The following is a 25,495-nucleotide window of genomic DNA, read 5'->3' as shown; positions in this document are numbered from 1 at the left end:
AGTGAGAGAAGTAAGGGGTTTAAGTGGTAGGCCTAATTTCAGGGAAATAAACATAAAGCCAGGCTTGAAAAAGCCAAAAAGGACCTCCACAGTTATGATCTATCTCTTTATCAACTAAAAAAAAAAGACCCTTGTATAGTGTGCCCAAAAGGAAAGGGGCAAATGCCAGTTGTGTGCCTTCTTGGATACAAGTGGCAAGAGCCAAATACTCTTTGGTGATTTTTAGGCCTGAGACGCATAGAAAGTGTTGAGAAAGCCACAATAAGTAAAAGGCAGTTCTTTCTTCTTTAGTGGGTTCATCAGAAAATTTTTGGTATTTGGTTTGGAATTTTCCATAACTGAGGTCAATATCAAGTAGGACTACTAATTGGGGAGTTAAGAGGGCACTTATATGTTGGCCAGCAACAGGAAGGCCAGTCAAATATACAACATTAAGGATAATAGAAGAAATCATACCGAACTTTAAAATGAGAAAATTGCAGGACAGAGACCAAAAGTAGGCTGCAGCGCCATAACCCATTTGTCCATGTCTAGGGCCAAGGTTGACAATCGAATGGCATCATAGATGCCAAGAGCCCTCCAAAGGTCAATATTATAAATCATCATGCGATGAACCCATAGTCTCCAATTAGGGTTTGGTTTCTGCCACAAGCGTAAGGGGTTAGGGCTCGAATGCCACTGATTCCAAGCTAGCTTTGCTTTTTTGAAAAGCATCACTTCAGTATCTACAATGGGATAATGAAGGGTAAGTTCATCAGGGATTTTAGCAAAAAAGGTTGGACCTAATTCCCCTTGGGCAGAGGTGTTGTTGTGAGGGATAATGTAGCTATCAAAAATATGTTGGCGAAGTAGCTGCTGGAACTCAGGTAGAAAACGTTGCATATGTGGCGTTTCAATTTGTTTCTTTTCCTTGATTTGAGCTCGTTTAGGTGCCATTAGGATGAGCAAACAGGGTTTCGAAGCAGAAAAGTTTGAAAAGGCGAAGAACGGGGTAAAGCAAAGGGAATGAGAGTAATGAAGTGATGATTTAAATTCTGACGGTCAAATAGTGTATGGTGGACCCTCCTGATTGAGTTTGGGCTTGTCAATTGGGCTTAACGGTTGGCCCTTTTGAATTCGTGTTTTGGGTCAGTTTTATCGACTGAATGTTATTATAAGTATTTGGGCTTTAATACGTGGGTTTGTTTTCATAAGTCCAAATTAATTATCCAAACATATAAGTGTCCAAAGCTTTATTTTGTCCTTTTTTTATATTCATTCAAAACAAAAAACATCTTTTTGTCTTGAATGAAGGGGGCATTGTTGGCACTAAAATTTATTTTCTCTATCAAATAAACATAATAAATACAGAGGGCTGATCCAAGGGATGCTAGGAGTAAAAACCATAAGTTTACAGTGGGAGGTGGACCCCAGAATGCAGAGTAAGTGGCAATTGAAGCCATTTAAAGAGCAGATGTGACAGATGCAGTTTCTTCTGTCGATTCATTTGGTAGTGTAGTAGGATGTGGCCAAACGTGGCCCATGAGTCAGACCATGAAATTAGGCATGTCAGTTATGTATGGCACGTGGTTCATTTGCAAGAGAAAGAGGAGGCAGCAGCAGAGAGGCAATTGCAAGCGGTTATGGAGATCATGGACAGTTATGCAAAAAGTGGGGACAACTTGTTCCATGGTGGGACACGTGTCAATAGAAAAGTAGCAGGGCCAGTAGCATAAAGGCTAGGAATTCGAAAGAGAAGAGCATCAATCAAACTCATAACCCATGTGGAATTATGAGTAATTTAACGTAGTTGGCAATAGCTTCTATATTTATGAGTAATTTGTTTATATTTCAGCCTTTGTGGCCAAATTTTCCTCTGTCGATTGTCATGCATATTGAACTTATAATTTAATTCTTGTAGTTAAGTGACAAATTTACTTGTTCTTTAATCGATTTTTAGTTTATTCACATTTGTTTCTTCACATTACAACCTCCAAAAAAGTTCTTGAATCTGTCAAGGTATAGAACACTAACCATAATTGCTTGATCTATTATTTGTTTGAGAAATTTTGGTTATTCTGTCGAATCACTTCTGTCAATTTGATCCAAACCAGATATTTACTAACACACTGCTAAATTTTAACAATATATACTTTATGTAAACTACACAACAATCAACGTGTGGGATTCATAAAATAAGAAGAAAATAAAAGTTTATGCGTTTAGAAAATTTATTCAAAAAATTGCTAAAAGGAAGTATGCACACTTCATATCTTGAGGGTTTCCAGCTAATTAAAATGGGTATAATAGAGTATGGCCATTGGGGGGGGGGCCTAATTAAAGTGGGTATAATAGAGTATGCCACTTCATTAGAGGGAGGGAGGGGGGTTGTTTCTCTACTAACTACCAACTAAGAAAACAAAAAAGTGGGAAGAGACAGTACAGGTAGGGGTGCACTAACAATACGTACAAAATGTACATTTTACAATTACAAATTTGTAGCATAACACTCTTAAATCAGGTACTACACAAATTTAATTTTGAAAAATGCTTGGGAGCACTAATTAGTGCTCCCACTAATTAGGTGGTAGTGGGTCCAGCCATTAATGATGTGATGTTTTGGTCTGGGAGTTGTATTTTTTTTTTTTTTTTTACTTTTTTAATGCATTAGTGCTATTAGTGGTGATGTTTTTAATGAGATGAATCATTATTGTTTAATCTTAATCCCAGATCTCTCATTTACAATAAATTCACAGTGGTACAAATTTAATCTTAACCCTACATCTCTCATTCACAATAAATTCACGGTGGGATGGCCGAATTCAGGAAGGACTATGATATACCGGATGACGTTCATTTGACTTTAGCAAAAAAGGACGTCATTCCATGGGACAACGAAGGTTTCGTTCCTTTTACTCTTCAATCCATAATTGAGACCGGACTACGGTTTCCTGTACAACCGTTGATCTGTGAGTTCCTTAGACAAACTAGGTTATGCCCCACCCAACTGTCCACCAATACATACCGTATTATTATGGGAATAGCCGCACTAAACCACCAAACCGGTTTAAACCTTGGCCTTGCCGAAATATTCCATCAATATTCCATCGGCTCGAAAGATGCTGGATGGGTCTATTACCTTAGGATCCGTCGCCGCCGAGAGAAGATTGTTAAGCACACCCCGGACAAAGACCTTAATGACGATGACTTCTTCTGGGTCTCTGGGAATTTTGAGGATTTTCAAGCCCAAATTCCTGGCCGACCTATAAATTGGAAAATGGGAGAGCCTGGTAATTTAACTTCGGTCTTGTTCTTTGTATGTTATCTCGGTTTTTTAATCTATTGACCGAACTAACACTTCTTCTTTTTTGCAGATTTCGCCCACCTCCATTCCCTGTATAGCTATCCCAACCTTGCGGTTTTGCGAGCCGCACTACGGATTAAAGAAAGAAGTTGGGCTAAGCTTCTGAACTTCGAGCCGACCTACCGGTACAGCGGTCGCCGAAAAGCAAGGGTAACCGATTTCCTTCTTGAGGAAGCACTAGAACCGGACCCAACTTTGCCCGAAATAAGACTTGTTCCATTAACTGCTGAGGAAGGAATGGCAAAGAAGAGCAGAGTCAGGGCCCTTTTAACTTCAACAACCAGAGCCGAAGTACAGCCATCCGTCGAGGCGCAGCCTGCCGTTGTGGCCCTCCCTTCTCAGCAGCCTTCTACATCTCGCCCTTCCAAACGCGCCCGACCTACATCAACCGAACAGCAACTTGTCGATGAGGTTGAATCCATCCCCCAGAGTCCTCAACCTTCCCCTCAACCGGAGCAAACTGACCGAGCTGAATCTCCGAAGTGGGCTCCGCCGCTGACCTTCAACGACCGAAACATCAAAGCCACTGACTCGGTCGTAGCTGAAAAAGACCACCAACTGGCCTTTAACCTGGCCAAAAGTGTGTGCCTCCCCAAGGACATGGAGCACCACTTGAAGCAACTGAACACCGAAATGAAATCAATTCGGTCTGCTTCCAAGTCCATGATCTTGGTAAGTAGCTGTCTGTTTTTTCTGTCTAAATTTTTCCAACTTTTACTTCGGCTGAGAAGAAATCTTTGTTTTGCCAGGCCTTGCAAAAGAACAATATCACTTATAGGAAAGTCCAAGAACTCCGCAAAACCACAAGGCAAGCGATGGCGGAAGCCGAAGCAAAGGCGGCAGAACTAGTGGAGGCCGAAAGGAAAATGACCGAGCTTCAAGCAGAGAACGGCCGACTTGCCGATCTGGTTAACTCGGCTGAAGCGGAGAAGCAAAAAGCGGCCATTGTAATGAAAGACAAATATCTGCGTGAGCTGCTGAAGCTTGAGAAGAGAAAAGACACCGAAATAAACGAACTAAAAAAGAACATGGAGGCGGCCGAAAAGGAGGGGTACAAGCGAGGTTACAAGGAGGCGGAGGAGGCCTATGTCAAACAATGCGACGCCGCCAAGGAGCTTTTCTTCAAGTGCGGCTGGAGGGCGGCTGTGGAGAAGCTCGGTCATGATGAACAGACCGAGGTCTTCGACCCTCCAGCGTACTTTATACCGAAGTCCCTTGCGGCGTATGCAGATGCCTTGCAACAAGAGTTCCTGGAGGACTCTGACACTGATGACTCCTCTGCTCCTGAAGACATTCCGGTTGTTGGTGCCGACCCATCACTTCGGTTGGAACCCATGGTAGAGGACCTTCCTAACGAGCAGCCGAATGAAGACGTGATTCCAACCGAAGGAATCATGGCAGCCGAGAGTGAGCTTCCTCTTGAGACCGGTCTTCGAGTTGGTGATGATGCGGCTTTTGACACCGAGATAGATGAACTTTTCTCTTAATTTTGTACTCTTTTCTTTGTAACCAAACTAAGCCCTTTTGTAATGACTTCTCTTTTGAATGAAAATTTTGCTTCTCTTATTCTGGTTGTTATATGTATACCAGTGCTTTGTAATGTTTTCTATTATTCCAACTGTTATTTCGGTTTTGGCTTTCTAAACTATGCTTGCCAGCCAACCACTCCTTAGCCGATATGCTTACTTCGGCTGAGGAGTACAAAGTGTTTGGTTTATTCCAGCCAACCACTCTTCAGCCATACACTTACTTCGGCTGAAGAGTAACAAGAGTTGGTTTATTCCAGCCAACCACTCTTCAGCCACACACTTACTTCGGCTGAAGAGTAACAAGTGTTGGTTTATTCCAGCCAACCACTCTTCAGCCACACACTTACTTCGGCTGAAGAGTATCAAGAGTTGGTTTATTCCAGCCAACCACTCTTTAGCCATACACTTACTTCGGCTGAAGAGTATTAAGAGTTGGTTTATTCCAGCCAACCACTCTTCAGCCATACACTTACTTCGGCTGAAGAGTAGCAAGAGTTGGTTTATTCTAGCCAACCTCTAGGTTAGTTTTTTTCTAGCTAACTTAGAATAATGTTTGGTTATTCTGACCAAATGTCCTGCAGCCTGGATCCTTATCCTGGGCTTTAGGAAGGGTGTTAGTTTATTCCAGCCAACCTCTAAGTTAGTTTTTCCAGCTAACTTAGAATAATGTTGGTTATTCCGACCAAACGTCCTGCAGCCTGGATCCTTATCCTGGGCTTAGGAAGGGTGTTGGTTTATTCCAGCCAACCTCTAGGTTAGTTTTTCCAGCTAACTTAGAATAGAATGCTTGTAATATACTTAAGTCTTGAAAGCTAACTTTTACAAAGAGTAATTTGTGCCAAAAAGAATTTCTCATTTTATTGAAGGAAGAGAAAATTACATATGTTTGAAAAAGAAAAGCTAAAAGTAAAATAACTTGAGATTGGCCGTATTCCATGGCCTAGGGATTGTCTTGCCATCCTTGTCTTCTAGGTGGTATGCCCCTTTGCCTGCTAACCCAACCACCTTATAAGGACCTTCCCAATTTGGGCCTAACTTGTCGTCTCCTGGGACCAAGGTGTTTCCCATTACTTTGCGTAGTACCCAATCCCCAATCTTGAATTGCCTTGGATGCACCTTTTTGCTGTATTTTCTGATTAACTCTCGTTGGTATGATGCGATGTGGACTAACGCTCTTTCTCTTCTTTCTTCCGCAAGGTTGAGTTCTAGGGCTATGGCTTCTCCATTTAAGTCTGGATCAAAATTTTCGCTTCGTATTGTGGGGAGGCCAACTTCTAGTGGGATCACTGCCTCCATTCCATAAGCTAAGGAGAATGGTGTTTCTCCAGTTGATCGCCGAGGAGTGGTGCGGTAAGCCCATAAGACGTGAGGAAGTTCATCCGCCCACTTGCCTTTTGCTTTCTCTAGCCTTTTCTTAAGTCCATCCAAGACGACTTTATTCGATGCTTCAGCTTGTCCATTTGCTTGAGGATATGCCTGTGTGGAATTGTAGAACTCTATCTTGTATTCTTCACAAAAGCTTCTGAAGATTCTGCCGTCGAACTGAGTACCGTTGTCTAAGATGAGTGCTTTTGGTATGCCAAACCGAGTGATGATATTCTGCCAAACAAACTTTTTCACATCTTTTACTTTGATTGACGCCAGTGCTTCTGCTTCCACCCACTTTGTGAAGTAGTCTGTTGCTGCGAGAAAGAATTTTCTGCCGCCGGGCGCTGTTAGAAGTGCGAGATGTAGAAGGCTGCTGAGAAGGGAGGGCCACAACGGCAGGCTGCGCCTCGACGGATGGCTGTACTTCGGCTCTGGTTGTTGAAGTTAAAAGGGCCCTGACTCTGCTCTTCTTTGCCATTTCTTCCTCAGCAGTTAATGGAACAAGTCTTATTTCGGGCAAAGTTGGGTCCGGTTCTGGTGCTTCCTCAAGAAGGAAATCGGTTACCCTTGCTTTTCGGCGACCGCTGTACCGGTAGGTCGGCTCGAAGTTCAGAAGCTTAGCCCAACTTCTTTCTTTAATCCGTAGTGCGGCTCGCAAAACCGCAAGGTTGGGATAGCTATACAGGGAATGGAGGTGGGCGAAATCTGCAAAAAAGAAGAAGTGTTAGTTCGGTCAATAGATTAAAAAACCGAGATAACATACAAGGAACAAGACCGAAGTTAAATTACCAGGCTCTCCCATTTTCCAATTTATAGGTCGGCCAGGAATTTGGGCTTGAAAATCCTCAAAATTCCCAGAGACCCAGAAGAAGTCATCGTCATTAAGGTCTTTGTCCGGGGTGTGCTTAACAATCTTCTCTCGGCGGCGACGGATCCTAAGGTAATAGACCCATCCAGCATCTTTCGAGCCGATGGAATATTGATGGAATATTTCGGCAAGGCCAAGGTTTAAACCGGTTTGGTGGTTTAGTGCGGCTAATCCCATAATAATACGGTATGTATTGGTGGACAGTTGGGTGGGGCATAACCTAGTTTGTCTAAGGAACTCACAGATCAACGGTTGTACAGGAAACCGTAGTCCGGTCTCAATTATGGATTGAAGAGTAAAAGGAACGAAACCTTCGTTGTCCCATGGAATGACGTCCTTTTTTGCTAAAGTCAAATGAACGTCATCCGGTATATCATAGTCCTTCCTGAATTCGGCCATCCCACCAGGGGTCTCAACTAAATACCTATACTTACCCATTTGTTGTATAATTTAACGAATAAGTTATTTCGGTGCGGTAATCGTGCCCAGAAGCTCGGTTGAGCGCACGCAGGAGTGCCTGGGTAACCTAAGTCTGCAAAGTAAAAAACAGGGGGTTAAAGCACTGATCAGTGGACCGTGCTACAATTTAAAAGCAAGGTATAAGAGCCCTACTTCGGCCTCAAATTAGCTGGTTCTATCTCGGTTCATCTAAAGGTTTGGCAGCTCGGTTTGAGCAGTTTGCTCGGTAGACCGGTTTAACGTCTAGGGGCAGCTTTCTGAGTTCGGTCTAAAAAACTAAGAGAGCTGGTTTAGCCCCAAGGCCTAAATCGGCTACAGTGTGAATAGAGTTACTTCAATTAAGCCTCTGGGGGCGGCTTTCTGAGTTCGGTTTAGGAACCAAGAGAGCCGACTTGGCCCCAAAAGCTTAGTTCGGTTGACCACCGAGGTTCCTAGTTTGCTATATTCAAAATTTGGTGATCTTATTCCGGCTAAAGTGAGTTCGGTTATTGACTGCAAAGATCTATCTATTTGGGGGCAAACAGGATCCCAGTTCGGTTACTATGTGATTTTGGATCTAAAAGTGGTTTTCTACATAATAGTTCATACACACATGGAGTTCTACTGGTTTTTTCAGAAAAGTACGAAAGTAAAGCAACAAATGGAGAAAAATGTTTGCAAAAAACATACAAAGCATGGAAAGTCAAGTACGAAAACATAGAAAGCAAGATGGTTAGATTTTCTTACCAGAGAAGAGAGAAAGAAGACTGGAGTCGGAAACGGTGGCAGCAAGTAAAGAACTCAAGCTTGAGTATGGAAGGAGTAGAGGCACAGAAAGAAGATGAAAACAGTAGAGTAAGTGATTTAAGACAAAGAAAGGTTGTTTTGTGAAAGAAGGGAGAGAAAAAGGCGGCAAAAAAAAGGCGGGAGCAGTACAAATTTTCTGAAGGGCGGCATGACAGTTGGCCACAGCCTATCAGAGCTTGCCACGTGTCACTGGAATGGGAAGCGTTACAGTCGCTGTGATTGAAGAGACGTTTTGACCAGACATAGTGATACCCGAGGTAAAATTAGCTCGGTTGGAGAGCCTGAGGGTTTTTTCGCTCGGCTGGAGAGGCTAAAGGGTTTTTAGCTCGGCTGGAAAGGCTTAATAAACTCTAGCTCGACCAGTAGACTGATAATCCCAATCATGTTGCGCAGATGGAATTAAGGGGCAATTGAGAGGGTAATTTTTGGGAAAAATTGGGCCGAGCTGCGAGTTGGGCTTTGAGGCCCAATACGCGAAAGACTGAGTAAAAAAGGCCGTAAAGGATACTCCGGCCCATGAGAGCAAGGTTACTCCGGCAAAGTTACTCCGGCCCAAGGAGGTGTGATTACTCCGGCTCAAGAAGAGATAGTTGCGTCGGCCCAAGGAAGAATAAAGCTACTCCGGTCCGGAGGCAACTCGGAGTTAGGCCGGTCTCAGAGTTAGTCCGGTCGCAGTATGTTCTGGGAAGGCCGGTTTCGGAATTAGTCCGGTCATGACTTACAATGGTTAGGTCGGTCAGAACTTGTTACTTGGAAGTTTGATCTAAGCACACCAAGGTTGAACAGGGCAGCCGAAGTAAGGAGTTAGAGGAGAAGACCGAGCTAAGGATAGTTCGGCCCTCTGTGGCTCGGTATAGCCAATTTTACTTCGGTCAAGTGGAAGTTCAGCCATAAAGAAAACCATCCCACTTGGTTTAAGCAGTGGGGGAGGGTGTAAAAGGATAAGCATTATCCTTAGGAGAATGAATCCTAGGAGGACTCTGCATGGAGAAGTACAAGTCCTACTAGGATTGTGCCACGAGAAACTTATAAAAGCTCACAAGCATCACCTTGGAGGAGGTAATTGAACACAATTCTTTCTGAGAACATAGAGCTTTGTCTATTTGTCAAGCTTACTGACTTAGGCATCGGAGAGGTTTCCGGCACACACCCGCCGGCTAGCTCACGTTTGTGCTTTCAGGTGACAAAGTGACGTCGTACGGAGGAGCGTGGACTTGGTCAACAGGATTATACGAGGAGAATTATTTCCTCCCCTTACAATTGGAATTGAGAGGGTAATTTTTGGGAAAAATTGGGCCGAGCTGCGAGTTGGGCTTTGAGGCCCAAAACGCGAAGGACTGAGTAAAAAAGGCCGTAAAGGATACTCCGGCCCAGGAGAGCAAGGTTACTCCGGCAAAGTTACTCCGGCTCAAGCAGAGATAGTTGCGTCGGCCCAAGGAAGAGTAAAGCTACTCCGGTCCGGAGGCAACTCGGAGTTAGGCCGGTCTCAGAGTTAGTCCGGTCGCTGTATGTTCTGGGAAGGTCGGTTTCGGAATTAGTCCGGTCGTGACTTACAATGGTTAGGTCGGTCAGAACTTGTTACTTGGAAGTTTGATCTAAGCACACCAAGGTTGAACAGGGCAGCCGAAGTAAGGAGTTAGAGGAGAAGACCGAGCTAAGGATAGTTCGGCCCTCTGTGGCTCGGTATAGCCGATTTTACTTCGGTCAAATGGAAGTTCGGCCATAAAGAAAACCATCCCACTTGGTTTAAGCAGTGGGGGAGGGTGTAAAAGGATAAGCATTATCCTTAGGAGAATGAATCCTAGGAGGACTCTGCATGAAGAAGTACAAGTCCTACTAGGATTGTGCCACGGGAAACTTATAAAAGCTCACAAGCATCACCTTGGAGGAGGTAATTGAACACAATACTTTGTGAGAACATAAATCTTTGTCTATTTGTCAAGCTTTCTGACTTAGGCATCGGAGAGGTTTCCGGCACACACCCGCCGGCTAGCTCATGTTTGTGTTTTCAGGTGACAAAGCAACATCGTACGGAGGAGCGTGGACTTGGTCAACAGGATTATACGAGGAGAATTATTTCCTCCCCGTACAATTGGCGCCGTCTGTGGGAAGAACAGACAAGAACAAAACCTCTTGACTAAGCTTCTCCTTTTCTCATTCAATGGCACACATTGAAGACTTGCCGCAGTCCGCCGTCGACGGACTAACTCCGGAGGGGGGCGCAAGGCGTGAAGGATTGCCTTCTGTCCCTCCCATGGCGGACTTGGAGGCCCAAAGACATACCTCCAGGAGGGATGCTAGGGGAAGACGGACTCACAACCCCCGTCAATCCCATTCTCAGAGTCCTGACAGGCAAAGAAGGAAGATTGATCCTCAAGCACTGGAAGATCGCGTGAAGGAACAAGATGAACTAATTCGGAAGATGGCGGCGGACATGGAGGCTTTGAAACGCCAGATGAAGACTAAAGATGTGGCGACAGGAGAGGGGCGCAAGCACAAGACGCCCCCTCGCCACTCAGAGAATCGTAGTAGAAATACTACACCCTCCCAAGGAGAGAGCAGAAGCCTCAGGACAGGCGACACTCACTCCTTATCTTCAAGGACTCGTCACTCCAGGTCTGAGAGGACGAGATCCGAAAGATCATACACTGAAGGAAGCACGTATTGGCCTTCACATTCACACCAAACCAGATCCAGACAAACAGCGCTGCCCAGGTCATCCGACTTACGAATCGTGCTAGAAGAAAAAGCACGATGCAAGGAGGATGCCAGGGCAAGAGATCCACACCGAGTTTCGGCCTTACAACGGTTGGCTCCTCGGACGCATGGAAGCGTCGAGGTTGGAATGCCAATACCGCGACCGGCCTACGAACCAACGGACAAGGCGTTGGCAAGACTACAGACTTCACCGTTTGTCCCAGCGATCGAAAACGCGCCCCTGCCATCAGGCTTCCTTCAGCCGAAATTCAACACATACGAAGGGAAGACGGACCCATATTCACACCTGAGCCACTTTCGCCAAGTCATGGCTGTGTACAGGCGAAACGAGGCCTTAATGTGTATACTCTTCCCGTCAAGTCTTGGCGACCTAGGCTTGACTTGGTTCGAAAAGCTCCCAGAGGGCAGTATAGCCTCCTAGGCCCAATTGGCAGAAGCATTCGTAACAAGGTTTCAGACAAATACTAAAACACCGGTGGAGATAGACCAGTTACTCTCCATCGACATGGGTGAAAAAGAGACCCTCAGATCTTACAACAGTCGCTACTGGGAGACATTCAACCAGATTGGAGACTGCCCCACCAATCTAGCCATTGCGCAATATAAAAGAGGCCTACCAGTAGGGAACCGACTAAGGGATTCAATTACCATGACGCCACCCCTCACCATGGAGGCCCTGATGGAGAGAGTGCATCAGCACATCAGGGTAGAAGAGGATGGCGCACGTGCAAAAGCAAAATCTAGTGCAACCGTGGTACCAGAAAAGAAGACCTCAGCAAAGGTCAATACAGTAGATCGACAGAATAAAAACGGGCGTGGCAGACGAGATAACGGAGAAGACCCAGACAAAAGATGGTTGAGAATCCGCACTGCCATAACAACGGTGTTCAAAAAACCAATATATCGGATTCTGAGCGAAATAAAAGACGAGCCATTTGTGAAGTGGCCAGCCAAGCTAGGGGAAGCTCAGAAGAATTACGACGACAGATCACGGTGCACCTTCCACAAAGAAAAGGGACACCGAACTGAGAATTGCACGCCACTGAGACAGCACTTGGAAGAATTGGTGGCAGCAGGCCACTTGGACAAATACATTGAAGGAGGAGCGCAACCGGCCCCCCAAGATCATAATGACCATCCCAATAGAATGCCAATCGATGCACCACCTCAAGGCATTATCAATGTAATTCATGGAGTTTTTGAACCTGAGCGCGTATGCGAGCTCAGAGGTTCAATCAAGAAGGCTGAGCACTTTAGGGAAATATTAAGTGCCCAACCTGCCATCAAGAAGGGGAGGACAGAGGCAACAAACGTCATGTCCTTTTCGGATAAGGACTTAGAACGAATTTACTGCCCCCATAATGATGCCCTGGTTGTCACTCTCCGAGTCAAGGATTTTGACGTCAAGCGGATTCTGATTGACCAGGGTAGTTCATGTGAGATCATGTATTACGACACATTCAAACAATTAAAGCTGCAAGACAAAGACTTGGCACCTGCAGTTTCTCCCCTGATTGGATTCAACTCCATGCCAGAGTGGCCTGTCGGCAAAATAATCCTTCCGGTCAGAGCAGGAAGTGTAACAAAACAAGTGGAGTTCTGGGTATTGAAGGTCCCCTCCACATACAACATCATCTTGGGCAGAACATGGCTGCATGCCATGCGTTCGGTAGCGTCATCATACCATCAGGTAATGCGGTTCCCCAATGACGCCGGTATAATTGAAGAAATCTATGACGATCAGATCATGTCGAAACAGTGCTTCGCCACAGCGAATGGAAGCCGAGCTGCCAAAGGATACGTTCATTCGGTGGAAGAGCCAGAAAGTAATGAACTATTCGCGGACGTCGGCAAAGAGGCTGATCAGAAAGCGGTGGAGGACTTGGTGGAGGTAAAAATAGATGAGAAGAACCCGGATAAGTTCTTCTTGCTTGGCTCATCGTTGTCCAGCACTGAGAGATCAGAGGTCTTGGAATTCTTGACCTCTAATATCGAAGTGTTTGCCTGGACGCCCTACGACATGCCAGGTATTGACCCAAACTTCATCAGTCACCAACTCAACGTCCACCCATCCGCCAGACCTGTCATTCAACGCACACGCAGATCGGCACTCCACCACGCCGAAATAGTGGCAGAAGAGGTAGGCAACCTGCTGGAGGCAGGAGCAATAAGGGAAGTGCACTACCCAAGATGGATCTCCAACACAGTCGTAGTGCCAAAAAAGAATGGTAAATGGCGTGTTTGCGTCGACTACAAAACAGTCAACAAGGCGTGCCCAAAAGATAGCTTTCCTCTACCAAGGATAGATCAACTGGTGGACTTAACGGCAGGGCATAACCGACTTAGCTTTCTGGATGCATACAGAGGCTACCACCAGATCGCCATGCACGAACCAGACCAGGAGGTCACATCCTTCACAACACCAAGGGGGTTATATTGCTACAAGGTCATGCCCTTTGGCCTAAAGAACGCAGGAGCGACATTCCAAAGGATGGTCACCAAGATGTTCGAACCATTGTTAGGCAGAACAATGGAGGCTTACATCGACGACATGGTAGTCAAAAGCAAGGATGAGAATGACCATCTTAAAGACCTAGGCGAGATGTTCCAGATCCTGAAGAAACACAAGTTGCGCCTCAATGCTTCCAAATGCGCATTCGGAGTTGGATCTGGCAAATTCTTGGGCTTCCTGGTGACCAACCGAGGTATAGAAGCAGACCCCTCTCAGATCAAAGCAATCCAGGAGTTGGAGAGACCAAACTCAGTCAAAGAAGTGCAGCATCTCACTGGTATGGCGGCTGCACTCAACCGGTTCATAAGCAGGTCATCGGACAGACTACGACCGTTCTTCCAAGCTTTAAAGGCCAAGTTTGAGTGGGATGAAGAATGCGACCGAGCTCTGGAAAGCTTGAAGGAGTACATGTCTTCCCCACCACTACTTGTTACTCCAATACCTAGTGAAGAACTCTTTTTGTACCTGGCAGTCTCTCAGCACGCGGTCAGCGCAGTGTTGGTTCGTGCAGAAGGAATACAACACTTGCCCATCTTTTATGTCAGCAAGACATTGTTGGGAGCCGAAACAAGGTACTTGCCCTTGGAAAAACTAGCATTAGCATTAATGATGGCATCCAGAAAATTGACGCACTACTTTCATGCCCACACCATAGTCGTCCTCACGGCCTTTCCACTAAAAGCTTTGTTTGAAAGGGCGAACTTTAGTGGGCGAATTTTGAAGTGGGCAGTAGAGTTGGGACAATTCGACATCAAGTTCCAACCCAAGACAGCAATAAAAGCCCAATCTTTGGCAGACTTCATCGTAGAGTTTACTCCTGGAAGTCATCATATCTGCCCAGTCGACCTAACTGACACAACCGAACTAGGGACGGAAGTTGACGCCGGAATAGCGCAACCCCTAGTGGAAGGTAGTCAATCAAGCACCAAGGCAGACCATACTAAGGACAGCAAGGAAGAGACAAACAAAGACTCACCAGCAGTTCAAACAGAGGACAAAGGACAGACAGCCAACATGGACCTTGAAGAAAATACCATTCTTGACCTCACGACATCGTCTGATCCCTCCACTTGCTGGAAACTATTCGTTGGAGAGATGTGGAAGCTCTTTGTGGATGGAGCATCCAACCGACATGGTGCAGGGCTTGGCATAGTCCTCATCTCTCCAGACGGCCTGGTTATAGAGTAAGCAATCAACCTTGGCTTCCCAGCATCCAACAATGAAGCAGAGTATGAGGCGCTTCTCGCAGGACTCAAGTCAGCACACTACATGAAAGCAACCGAACTAATGGTATACAGTGACTCTCTGCTGGTGGTAAACCAAATTTCTGGCGAATACGAAGCAAAGGACGACAGAATGGCCAAGTACCAAGAGTTAGTCAGAACAGAAATCAAGAAGTTTGATGTGGTAAGGATAGAACAAATTGGCAGGGAGGAAAATTGCCGAGCGGACGAACTGGCAGGCCTGGCCTCAATGGCAGATACATTAATCCCTCATCCATTACTCATCGACTTCTTACCAAGACCAAGCATAGAAGACCCCGAAGCAGAAGAAGTATGTTGCACAGAACTAGGCCCTTCTTGGATGGATCCCATCATCCTGTTCCTGAAAGACGGCATTCTACCAGAAGAGAAAAAAGAAGCCAACAAAATAAGGGCAAAGTCGCAGCGATTTTGGCTATCTCCATCTTTGGCATTATACAAGAAGTCATTCTCTGGGCCTTACCTCAAGTGCGTTCATCCCAGCAAAGTAGAAGCATTCCTGTTCGAAATACACGAAGGGGTATGTGGAAGTCATCAAGGGGGAAGGTCGTTCGCTTACAGGGCTATTTCGCAAGGATATTGGTGGCCATATATGCAAGCAGACTCAGAGAAATATGTGAAGAAGTGTGAAAAATGCCAGAAATTCGCGCACCAAATACATCAACCAGCAAGAGAACTCCTACCCTTAACTAGCCCATGGCCTTTCGCAATGTGGGGCTTGGACATAGTAGGACCACTTCCAACAGCACCCGGGGGCAGAAAATTCTTTCTCGCAGCAACAGACTACTTCACAAAGTGGGTGGAAGTAGAAGCATTGGCGTCAATCAAAGAAAAAGATGTGAAGAAGTTTGTTTGGCAGAATATTATCACTCGGTTTGGCATACCAAAAGCACTGATCTCAGACAATGGAACTCAGTTCGACGGCAGAATCTTTAGAAGCTTTTGTGAAGAATACAAGATAGAGTTCTACAATTCCACACCGACATATCCTCAAGCAAATGGGCAGGCTGAAGCATCAAATAAAGTCGTCTTGGATGGACTAAAGAAAAGGCTAGAGAAAGCAAAAGGCAAGTGGGTGGATGAACTTCCTCATGTTTTATGGGCTTACCGCACCACACCTCGGCGATCAATTGGAGAAACACCATTCTCCTTAGCCTATGGAATGGAGGCAGTGATCCCACTAGAAGTTGGCCTCCCCACAATTCGAAGCGAAAATTTTGACCCAGACTTAAATGGAGAAGCCATAGCCCTAGAACTCAACCTTGCGGAAGAAAGAAGAGAAAGAGCGTTAGTCCACATCGCCTCATACCAACGAGAGTTAATCAGAAAATACAGCAAAAAGGTGCATCCAAGGCAATTCAAGATTGGGGATTGGGTACTACGCAAAATAATGGGAAACACCTTGGTCCCAGGAGACGGCAAGTTAGGCCCAAATTGGGAAGGTCCTTATAAGGTGGTTGGGTTAGCAGGCAAAGGGGCATACCACCTAGAAGACAAAGATGGCAAGGCAATCCCTAGGCCATGGAATACGGCCAATCTCAAGTTATTTTACTTTTAGCTTTTCTTTTTCAAACATATGTAATTTTCTCTTCCTTCAATAAAATGAGAAATTCTTTTTGGCACAAATTACTCTTTGTAAAAGTTAGCTTTCAAGACTTAAGTATATTACAAGCATTCTATTCTAAGTTAGCTGGAAAAACTAACCTAGAGGTTGGCTGGAATAAACCAACACCCTTCCTAAGCCCAGGATAAGGATCCAGGCTGCAGGACGTTTGGTCAGAATAACCAAACATTATTCTAAGTTAGCTGGAAAAACTAACTTAGAGGTTGGCTGGAATAAACCAACACCCTTCCTAAAGCCCAGGATAAGGATCCAGGCTGCAGGACATTTGGTCAGAATAACCAAACATTATTCTAAGTTAGCTAGAAAAAAACTAACCTAGAGGTTGGCTGGAATAAACCAACTCTTGTTACTCTTCAGCCGAAGTAAGTGTATGGCTGAAGAGTGGTTGGCTGGAATAAACCAACTCTTGATACTCTTCAGCCGAAGTAAGTGTGTGGCTGAAGAGTGGTTGGCTGGAATAAACCAACACTTGTTACTCTTCAGCCGAAGTAAGTGTGTGGCTGAAGAGTGGTTGGCTGGAATAAACCAACACTTGTTACTCTTCAGCCGAAGTAAGTGTGGCTGAAGAGTGGTTGGATGGAATAAACCAACTCTTGTTACTCTTCAGCCGAAGTAAGTGTATGACTGAAAAGTGGTTGGCTGGAATAAACCAACTCTTGTTACTCTTCAGCCGAAGTAAGTGTATGGCTGAAGAGTGGTTGGCTGGAATAAACCAAACACTTTGTACTCCTCAGCCGAAGTAAGCATATCGGCTAAGGAGTGGTTGGCTGGCAAGCATAGTTTAGAAAACCAAAACCGAAATAACAGTTGGAATAATAAAAGACATTACAAAGCACTGGTATACATATAACAACCAGAATAAGAGAAGCAAAATTTTCATTCAAAAGAGAAGTCATTACAAAAGGGCTTAGTTCGGTTACAAAGAAAAGAGTACAAAAATTAAGAGAAAAGTTCATCTATCTCGGTGTCAAAAGCCGCATCATCACCAACTCGAAGACCGGTCTCAAGAGGAAGCTCACTCTCGGCTGCCATGATTCCTTCGGTTGGAATCACGTCTTCATTCGGCTGCTCGTTAGGAAGGTCCTCTACCATGGGTTCCAACCGAAGTGATGGGTCGGCACCAACAACCGGAATGTCTTCAGGAGCAAGGAGTCATCAGTGTCAGAATCCTCCAGGAACTCTTGTTGCAAGGCATCTGCATACGCCGCAAGGGACTTCGGTATAAAGTACGCTGGAGGGTCGAAGACCTCGGTCTGTTCATCATGACCGAGCTTCTCCACAGCCGCCCTCCAGCCACACTTGAAGAAAAGCTCCTTGGCGGCGTCGCATTGTTTGACATAGGCCTCCTCTGCCTCCTTGTAACCTCGCTTGTACCCCTCCTTTTCGGCCGCCTCCATGTTCTTTTTTAGTTCGTTTATTTCGGCGTCTTTTCTCTTCTCAAGCTTCAGCAGCTCACGCAAATATTTGTCTTTCATTACAATGGCCGCTTTTTGCTTCTCCGCTTCAGCCGAGTTAACTAGATCGGCAAGTCGGCCGTTCTCTGCTTGAAGCTCGGTCATTTTCCTTTCGGCCTCCACTAGTTCGGCCGCCTTTGCTTCGGCTTCCGCCATCGCTTGCCTTGTGGTTTTGCGGAGTTCTTGGACTTTCCTATAAGTGATATTGTTCTTTTGCAAGGCCTGGAAAAACAAAGATTTCTTCTCAGCCGAAGTAAAAGTTGGAAAAATTTAGACAGAAAAAACAGACAGCTACTTACCAAGATCATGGACTTGGAAGCAGACCGAATTGATTTCATTTCGGTGTTCAGTTGCTTCAAGTGGTGCTCCATGTCCTTGGGGAGGCACACACTTTTGGCCAGGTTAAAGGCCAGTTGGTGGTCTTTTTCAGCTACGACCGAGTCAGTGGCTTTGATGTTTCGGTCGTTGAAGGTCAGCGGCGGAGCCCACTTCGGAGATTCAGCTCGGTCAGTTTGCTCCGGTTGAGGGGAAGGTTGAGGACTCTGGGGGATGGATTCAACCTCATCGACAAGTTGCTGTTCGGTCGATGTAGGTCGGGCGCGTTTGGAAGGGCGAGATGTAGAAGGCTGCTGAGAAGGGAGGGCCACAACGGCAAGCTGCGCCTCGACGGATGGCTGTACTTCGGCTCTGGTTGTTGAAGTTAAAAGGGCCCTGACTCTGCTCTTCTTTGCCATTTCTTCCTCAGCAGTTAATGGAACAAGTCTTATTTCGGGCAAAGTTGGGTCCGGTTCTGGTGCTTCCTCAAGAAGGAAATCGGTTACCCTTGCTTTTCGGCGACCGCTGTACCGGTAGGTCGGCTCGAAGTTCAGAAGCTTAGCCCAACTTCTTTCTTTAATCCGTAGTGCAGCTCACAAAACCGCAAGGTTGGGATAGCTATACAGGGAATGGAGGTGGGCGAAATCTGCAAAAAAGAAGAAGTGTTAGTTCGGTCAATAGATTAAAAACCGAGATAACATACAAGGAACAAGACCGAAGTTAAATTACCAGGCTCTCCCATTTTCCAATTTATAGGTCGGCCAGGAATTTGGGCTTGAAAATCCTCAAAATTCCCAGAGACCCAGAAGAAGTCATCGTCATTAAGGTCTTTGTCCGGGGTGTGCTTAACAATCTTCTCTCGGCGGCGACGGATCCTAAGGTAATAGACCCATCCAGCATCTTTCGAGCCGATGGAATATTGATGGAATATTTCGGCAAGGCCAAGGTTTAAACCGGTTTGGTGGTTTAGTGTGGCTATTCCCATAATAATACAGTATGTATTGGTGGACAGTTGGGTGGGGCATAACCTAGTTTGTCTAAGGAACTCACAGATCAACGGTTGTACAGGAAACCGTAGTCCGGTCTCAATTATGGATTGAAGAGTAAAAGGAACGAAACCTTCGTTGTCCCATGGAATGACGTCCTTTTTTGCTAAAGTCAAATGAACGTCATCCGGTATATCATAGTCCTTCCTGAATTCGGCCATCCCACCAGGGGTCTCAACTAAATACCTATACTTACCCATTTGTTGTATAATTTAACGAATAAGTTATTTCGGTGCGGTAATCGTGCCCAGAAGCTCGGTTGAGCGCACGCAGGAGTGCCTGGGTAACCTAAGTCTGCAAAGTAAAAAACAGGGGGTTAAAGCACTGATCAGTGGACCGTGCTACAATTTAAAAGCAAGGTATAAGAGCCCTACTTCGGCCTCAAATTAGCTGGTTCTATCTCGGTTCATCTAAAGGTTTGGCAGCTCGGTTTGAGCAGTTTGCTCGGTAGACCGGTTTAACGTCTAGGGGCAGCTTTCTGAGTTCGGTCTAAAAAACTAAGAGAGCTGGTTTAGCCCCAAGGCCTAAATCGGCTACAGTGTGAATAGAGTTACTTCAATTAAGCCTCTGGGGGCGTCTTTCTGAGTTCGGTTTAGGAACCAAGAGAGCCGACTTGGCCCCAAAAGCTTAGTTCGGTTGACCACCGAGGTTCCTAGTTTGCTATATTCAAAATTTGGTGATCTTATTCCGGCTAAAGCGAGTTCGACTACAAAGATCTATCTATTTGGGGGCAAACAGGATCCTAGTTCGGTTGCTATGTGATTTTGGATCTAAAAGTGGTTTTCTACATAACAATTCATACACACATGGAGTTCTACTGGTTTTTTCATAAAAAGTACGAAAGTAAAGCAACATCACTTGAAAAATGTTTGCAAAAAACATACAAAGCATGGAAAGTAAAGTACGAAAACATAGAAAGCAAGATGGTTAGATTTTCTTACCAGAGAAGAGAGAAAGAAGACTGGAGTCGGAAACAGTGGCAGCAAGTAAAGAACTCAAGCTTGGGTATGAAAGGAGTAGAGGCACAGAAAAAAGATGAAAACAGTAGAGTAAGTGATTCAAGAAGTAGAAAGGTTGTTTTGTGAAAGAAGGGAGAGAAAAAGGCGGCAAAAAGAGGCGGGAACAGTACAAAATTTCTGAAGGGCGGCATGACAGTTGGCCGCAGCTTATCAGAGCTTGCCACGTGACACTGGAATGGGAAGCGTTACAGTCGCTGTGATTGAAGGGACGTTTTGACCGGACATAGTGATACCCGAGGTAAAATTAGCTCGGTTGGAGAGCCTGAGGGTTTTTCACTCGGCTGGAGAGGCTAAAGGGTTTTTAGCTCGGCTGGAAAGGCTTAATAAACTCTAGCTCGGCCAGTAGACTGATAATCCCAATCATGTTGCGCAGATGGAATTAAGGGGCAATTGAGAGGGTAATTTTTGGGAAAAATTGGGCCGAGCTGCGAGTTGGGCTTTGAGGCCCAAAACGCGAAGGACTGAGTAAAAAAGGCCGTAAAGGATACTCCGGCCCAGGAGAGCAAGGTTACTCCGGCAAAGTTACTCCGGCTCAAGCAGAGATAGTTGCGTCGGCCCAAGGAAGAGTAAAGCTACTCCGGTCCGGAGGCAACTCGGAGTTAGGCCGGTCTCAGAGTTAGTCCGGTCGCTGTATGTTCTGGGAAGGTCGATTTCGGAATTAGTCCGGTCGTGACTTATAATGGTTAGGTCGGTCAGAACTTGTTACTTGGAAGTTTGATCTAAGCACACCAAGGTTGAACAGGGCAGCCGAAGTAAGGAGTTAGAGGAGAAGACCGAGCTAAGGATAGTTCGGCCCTCTGTGGCTCGGTATAGCCGATTTTACTTCGGTCAAATGGAAGTTCGGCCATAAAGAAAACCATCCCACTTGGTTTAAGCAGTGGGGGAGGGTGTAAAAGGATAAGCATTATCCTTAAGAGAATGAATCCTAGGAGGACTCTGCATGGAGAAGTACAAGTCCTACTAGGATTGTGCCACGGGAAACTTATAAAAGCTCACAAGTATCACCTTGGAGGAGGTAATTGAACACAATACTTTGTGAGAACATAAATCTTTGTCTATTTGTCAAGCTTTCTAACTTAGATATCGGAGAGGTTTCCGGCACACACCCGCCGGCTAGCTCACGTTTGTGTTTTCAGGTGACAAAGTAACGTCGTACGGAGGAGCGTGGACTTGATCAACAGGATTATACGAGGAGAATTATTTCCTCCCCGTACACCCTATATCTCTCATTCACAATAAATTCACAGTGGTTCATAATAATTGTTATGTCAACGACGCTCAAACCAAAAGGCTTTCTGTTGTTTCAGCTTTTCAGACAAGAGAAGAGAGAGAAAAAAACAAGAATGGACGGTGAATCGCATCTATGCTTCTGAGAACCAATCCTTATTGGAAGAAGCCAACAGATTCTCATTTCTACATATCTATGCCCATACATACACGTACAATACACATTTCTATGTAATAAATAACTCAACAGGTTTTGGAATTTTGTTTTTAAAAAAATTTCAAAATTATCTATATTATTTAACTGCTTCACAAAATAACTACTTTGATAGACAAATTTCTCATAAACTTTTATGATTGAATAAGCCTATGAACCAAGGCGTATGATATCCGAATTTACTTTGAATGAGAATGTGATTGAGATTGAATTTGTATAGTATAGAATCCATGTGTGACGTAAATCTAAATCACAAAATAATAATTTAAAATAATATCTAAATAATTAAATCTGAATTTGTAATTTTACAATTTATGGTACTACACATGCATGGGTGTGTTTCTTTCTACAAGGCAATTCCAACCCAATTGCCAGCTTATATCAAACAATTATCTATTACACATTATACCCATCCATCACTACTTTTATTTTCTCTTTTGCTGCTATGATTGATCATTCCTAGTTCCCTAGAAATCCATACCCTACACTGTTATGATTTTGTTGAAAAAGAATAGTACACAAATTAACAATTTTCACTATCAAAAAAAAAAATGTAACATCTATCACATTATTAAAATGAGCCAAGCTACATATTTCAAATATGTATATATATATATTACATCACACATCAATTAATTAATAAAATTTATTAGTTTACATAAAATTTTCCTGGATGAGAAATGAAAATTTGAGCATGGGAAACAAACTCTAAGACAATCTCCTATACTTCAAGTTAATTTTTATTCTATTATATTGTTTAATATCAAAAGTCTACCCACTGCGTTGAGTATGGAATCACCACTACCAAAGTGTTTAAAATATCACGTACCCTCTAAGCTTTCATCAACACCTCTCCCTTGTGTTGTTTATCAAAAGCAATGAACATGATCTCATATATATATATATATATATATATGTATCATCCAAGTGTCAAACCCAATTTTTTATGAACATGACATAGTTCTGTAGGCATGAAGAAAAAGACATATTACAAAGTACTTTTTAGCTTTCTCCCTCGCCCTCTTTCTCTGTGAGAATGATATTTAACACATAATGATGAAGAAATTAAGAAACTAATGATGATTATTACATAGTGAGTGCTTGGTTGACACGATTACAAGACACAATGATGCAAGAGAATGAACTTCTTGTGACAATCACTACAACAAATAAGAGTTTGAGAGACCAAATGTTTTGGTCTTCAAAAGTGAAAATTTTATTGCAAAAGACATTTAAAGACTAACTTTTATCGTCATGAGGATAGTCGCTAAAAGGTCGTCCCAAAAAGTCCAAAACAAGGATTTTAGCGACAAAATTTTGAAAATGTCACTAATAAATAGACTTTTAAGAACAAAATAATTTGGTCTCAAAATGGTTTATTTTTTGAGACAAAAAATTTGGTCCCAAAAGCATAATAATTTATCACTAATATCTAATTTTTGTTGCTAAAAATATAATAACGACACTTTTCTCAACAAAAATATTTGGACCTTAAAAAATAATTTTACCCTTAAATTTTGGTCTCTAATCCTTAATTTTTTTGTAGTGAATGGTGATGTGTTTGTGTTTAGTGAGAGGGGCAATTAATTGTGGTGGGTGGTTTGGTGAGGGTGTTAGGGCTTGATTAGTGTTAGTCTTAATTAATAACTCACAAATACGTTTTTTATATTTTTTTAGTTAGAACAAATGATTGAAAATGATTGTCATCCCCTTGTGAGAGCTATTTTTAAATTTTTAGCAATTAGTTCATATACAACTCCTAATATATCAGATAAGCTTACCATCATCACATTTGCCAAAATCTTTAAGATCCCTTCTCATCAGAGAGAGATGTGAGACGTGGGTAAAATTAAGAGAGCTAAACAAACAAAGATTCGAGGATAACAAGCCCTATCAAGAGGGGAGATACGGTTTTGACAATTCTAGGTTCGACTCAATTGTTGTAATAATTGGATCTTAGTATATATTATTGGCTGTTTCAGGGATTAGAGTTAGAAGATTAGAGTGAATTCTTATCATAAGATGGTTTTGAAAGAGACAATCGCTCTTTGTAATTTATCATTCTTCGATAGTAAAATCCTATATCATTCTTTGCTGGTGTACGTAGACTTATAGTTGAACCATGTATATCTTCATGTTCTTATGTGTGTGGGAGAGAGAGATGGAAGGGGTTTGAGGTTGGTGAATGATTCTCTTAGTTGCATCCACCTCCCATGTGCCTGTTGGGTTATTATAATCACAAGAATACACCAGTCTAGGTTGTCACAAAGCTTCCCCTATAATCCGGCCTCGTAACATGCTTCCATTCTCTCTCTCTCTCTCTCTCTCTCTCTCTCTCTCTCATACATATGTACATACTAACATTTTCTAATGGATTTATGAAGGCTGGCCCGTAAAGGAGTATGGGGTGTTTTTGAAAGAAACCCCATACCTAGATTGATCATGATTCCATCACTTATAATGGGCATACAATCGTATGAACTCTTCTGCTCTAATATATTTTCTAAATATAAAACCATATTTCAAAATTTCTATATTTCGAGCTTCTCATATATAATCAAAATCTAGCTTTTATATTGATCTGTCATTGTAATTCTTAGACACTACTCATATATGCGATTGTCATACCAAACATAAGTACATGTCACAAATAAAATGTACTTGCAACCCAAATCCTTACAAAATGATTCAGTAAACCTACACCCAAAAAAAAAAAATACAGAAATCCTGAAGTACAATAAAAATCTGATAGCCAGCTGGATTTTTGACATCTGTCCCAATCTAACTGTAGCATATGATTGGGCCAGCCAATCACAAGGAGGGTCACCAATCAAGATCCAATCTAAGGACTATCACTATTGATCAATATAGAACTGGATCATCCACCAGCAGCAAGATTGGGGTGATGATAGAAGAAAATAAATGATCTTCTTTGGTCCATCGGCATCAGTTCAATTAATGCAAGAAAATTTTGAAAACTAAAGAAGTGGAAATAAGCACTTGCTGCCATAAATTGTCCATTTCCACATCGAAAAATTAGAACTAATGAAAATCAGGGTTCTGATCAACTGAGGCAATCTTCTTCGGTTGTAACTTTGCTCCAAATATTTTTATTAGGTAAATCAAATTTTCCCTTTGATGTTTGTGGGAGAGGCGGGTTTTTATCAATGTGTACTGTCAAAATTTCCCTACTGGACTGCTTAGAGGTTTTACATTGAAAACATTATTTCCCAATTTGCTATCTTTATAGTTTATTCTCAATGATAATATAATAAACTTAGCAATGATGAGGGGTCCCACACAAGATACAATCTAGGAAGTGACTATCTATGTTGATTGATCTAGAAGACCTTGTCTATCTGCAAGCTTGGCATCAACCCATTGACAAATTAGTAGTTATTGCTAAAAAAAACCATGTAGTTAGACAATGATCTTCACAACAGCCACCTTGACCTACCATTTCTGCTGGCCTCTGCATTTTTTAATTTTAAATTTTAGGCCTAGAGGTTTGTAATTGCTTAATCTAAATTTTCAAGATTATCATTAGGCAAGTATGATTTCTGAACTGATTTGGCAAGGAAGCATCTACTCAGTTTGATAATTTCTTTGATTAATTTTCTGATAAGCACAGCAGCGGTCATCAGTGATACCGTTCAAGAATGCCTTTTTTTACATATGCTAGAATCTACAAATTAAACGGTTCAAAATTCAATGTAATGTGTTTATGAGAATTGACATACGCCACTGATTT

Source organism: Camellia sinensis, chromosome 3, assembly GCF_055761805.1.
Source record: "Camellia sinensis isolate YWXY chromosome 3, ASM5576180v1, whole genome shotgun sequence".
Lineage (NCBI taxonomy): Eukaryota > Viridiplantae > Streptophyta > Magnoliopsida > Ericales > Theaceae > Camellia > Camellia sinensis.
Note: the sequence above shows the minus strand (reverse complement) of the source record.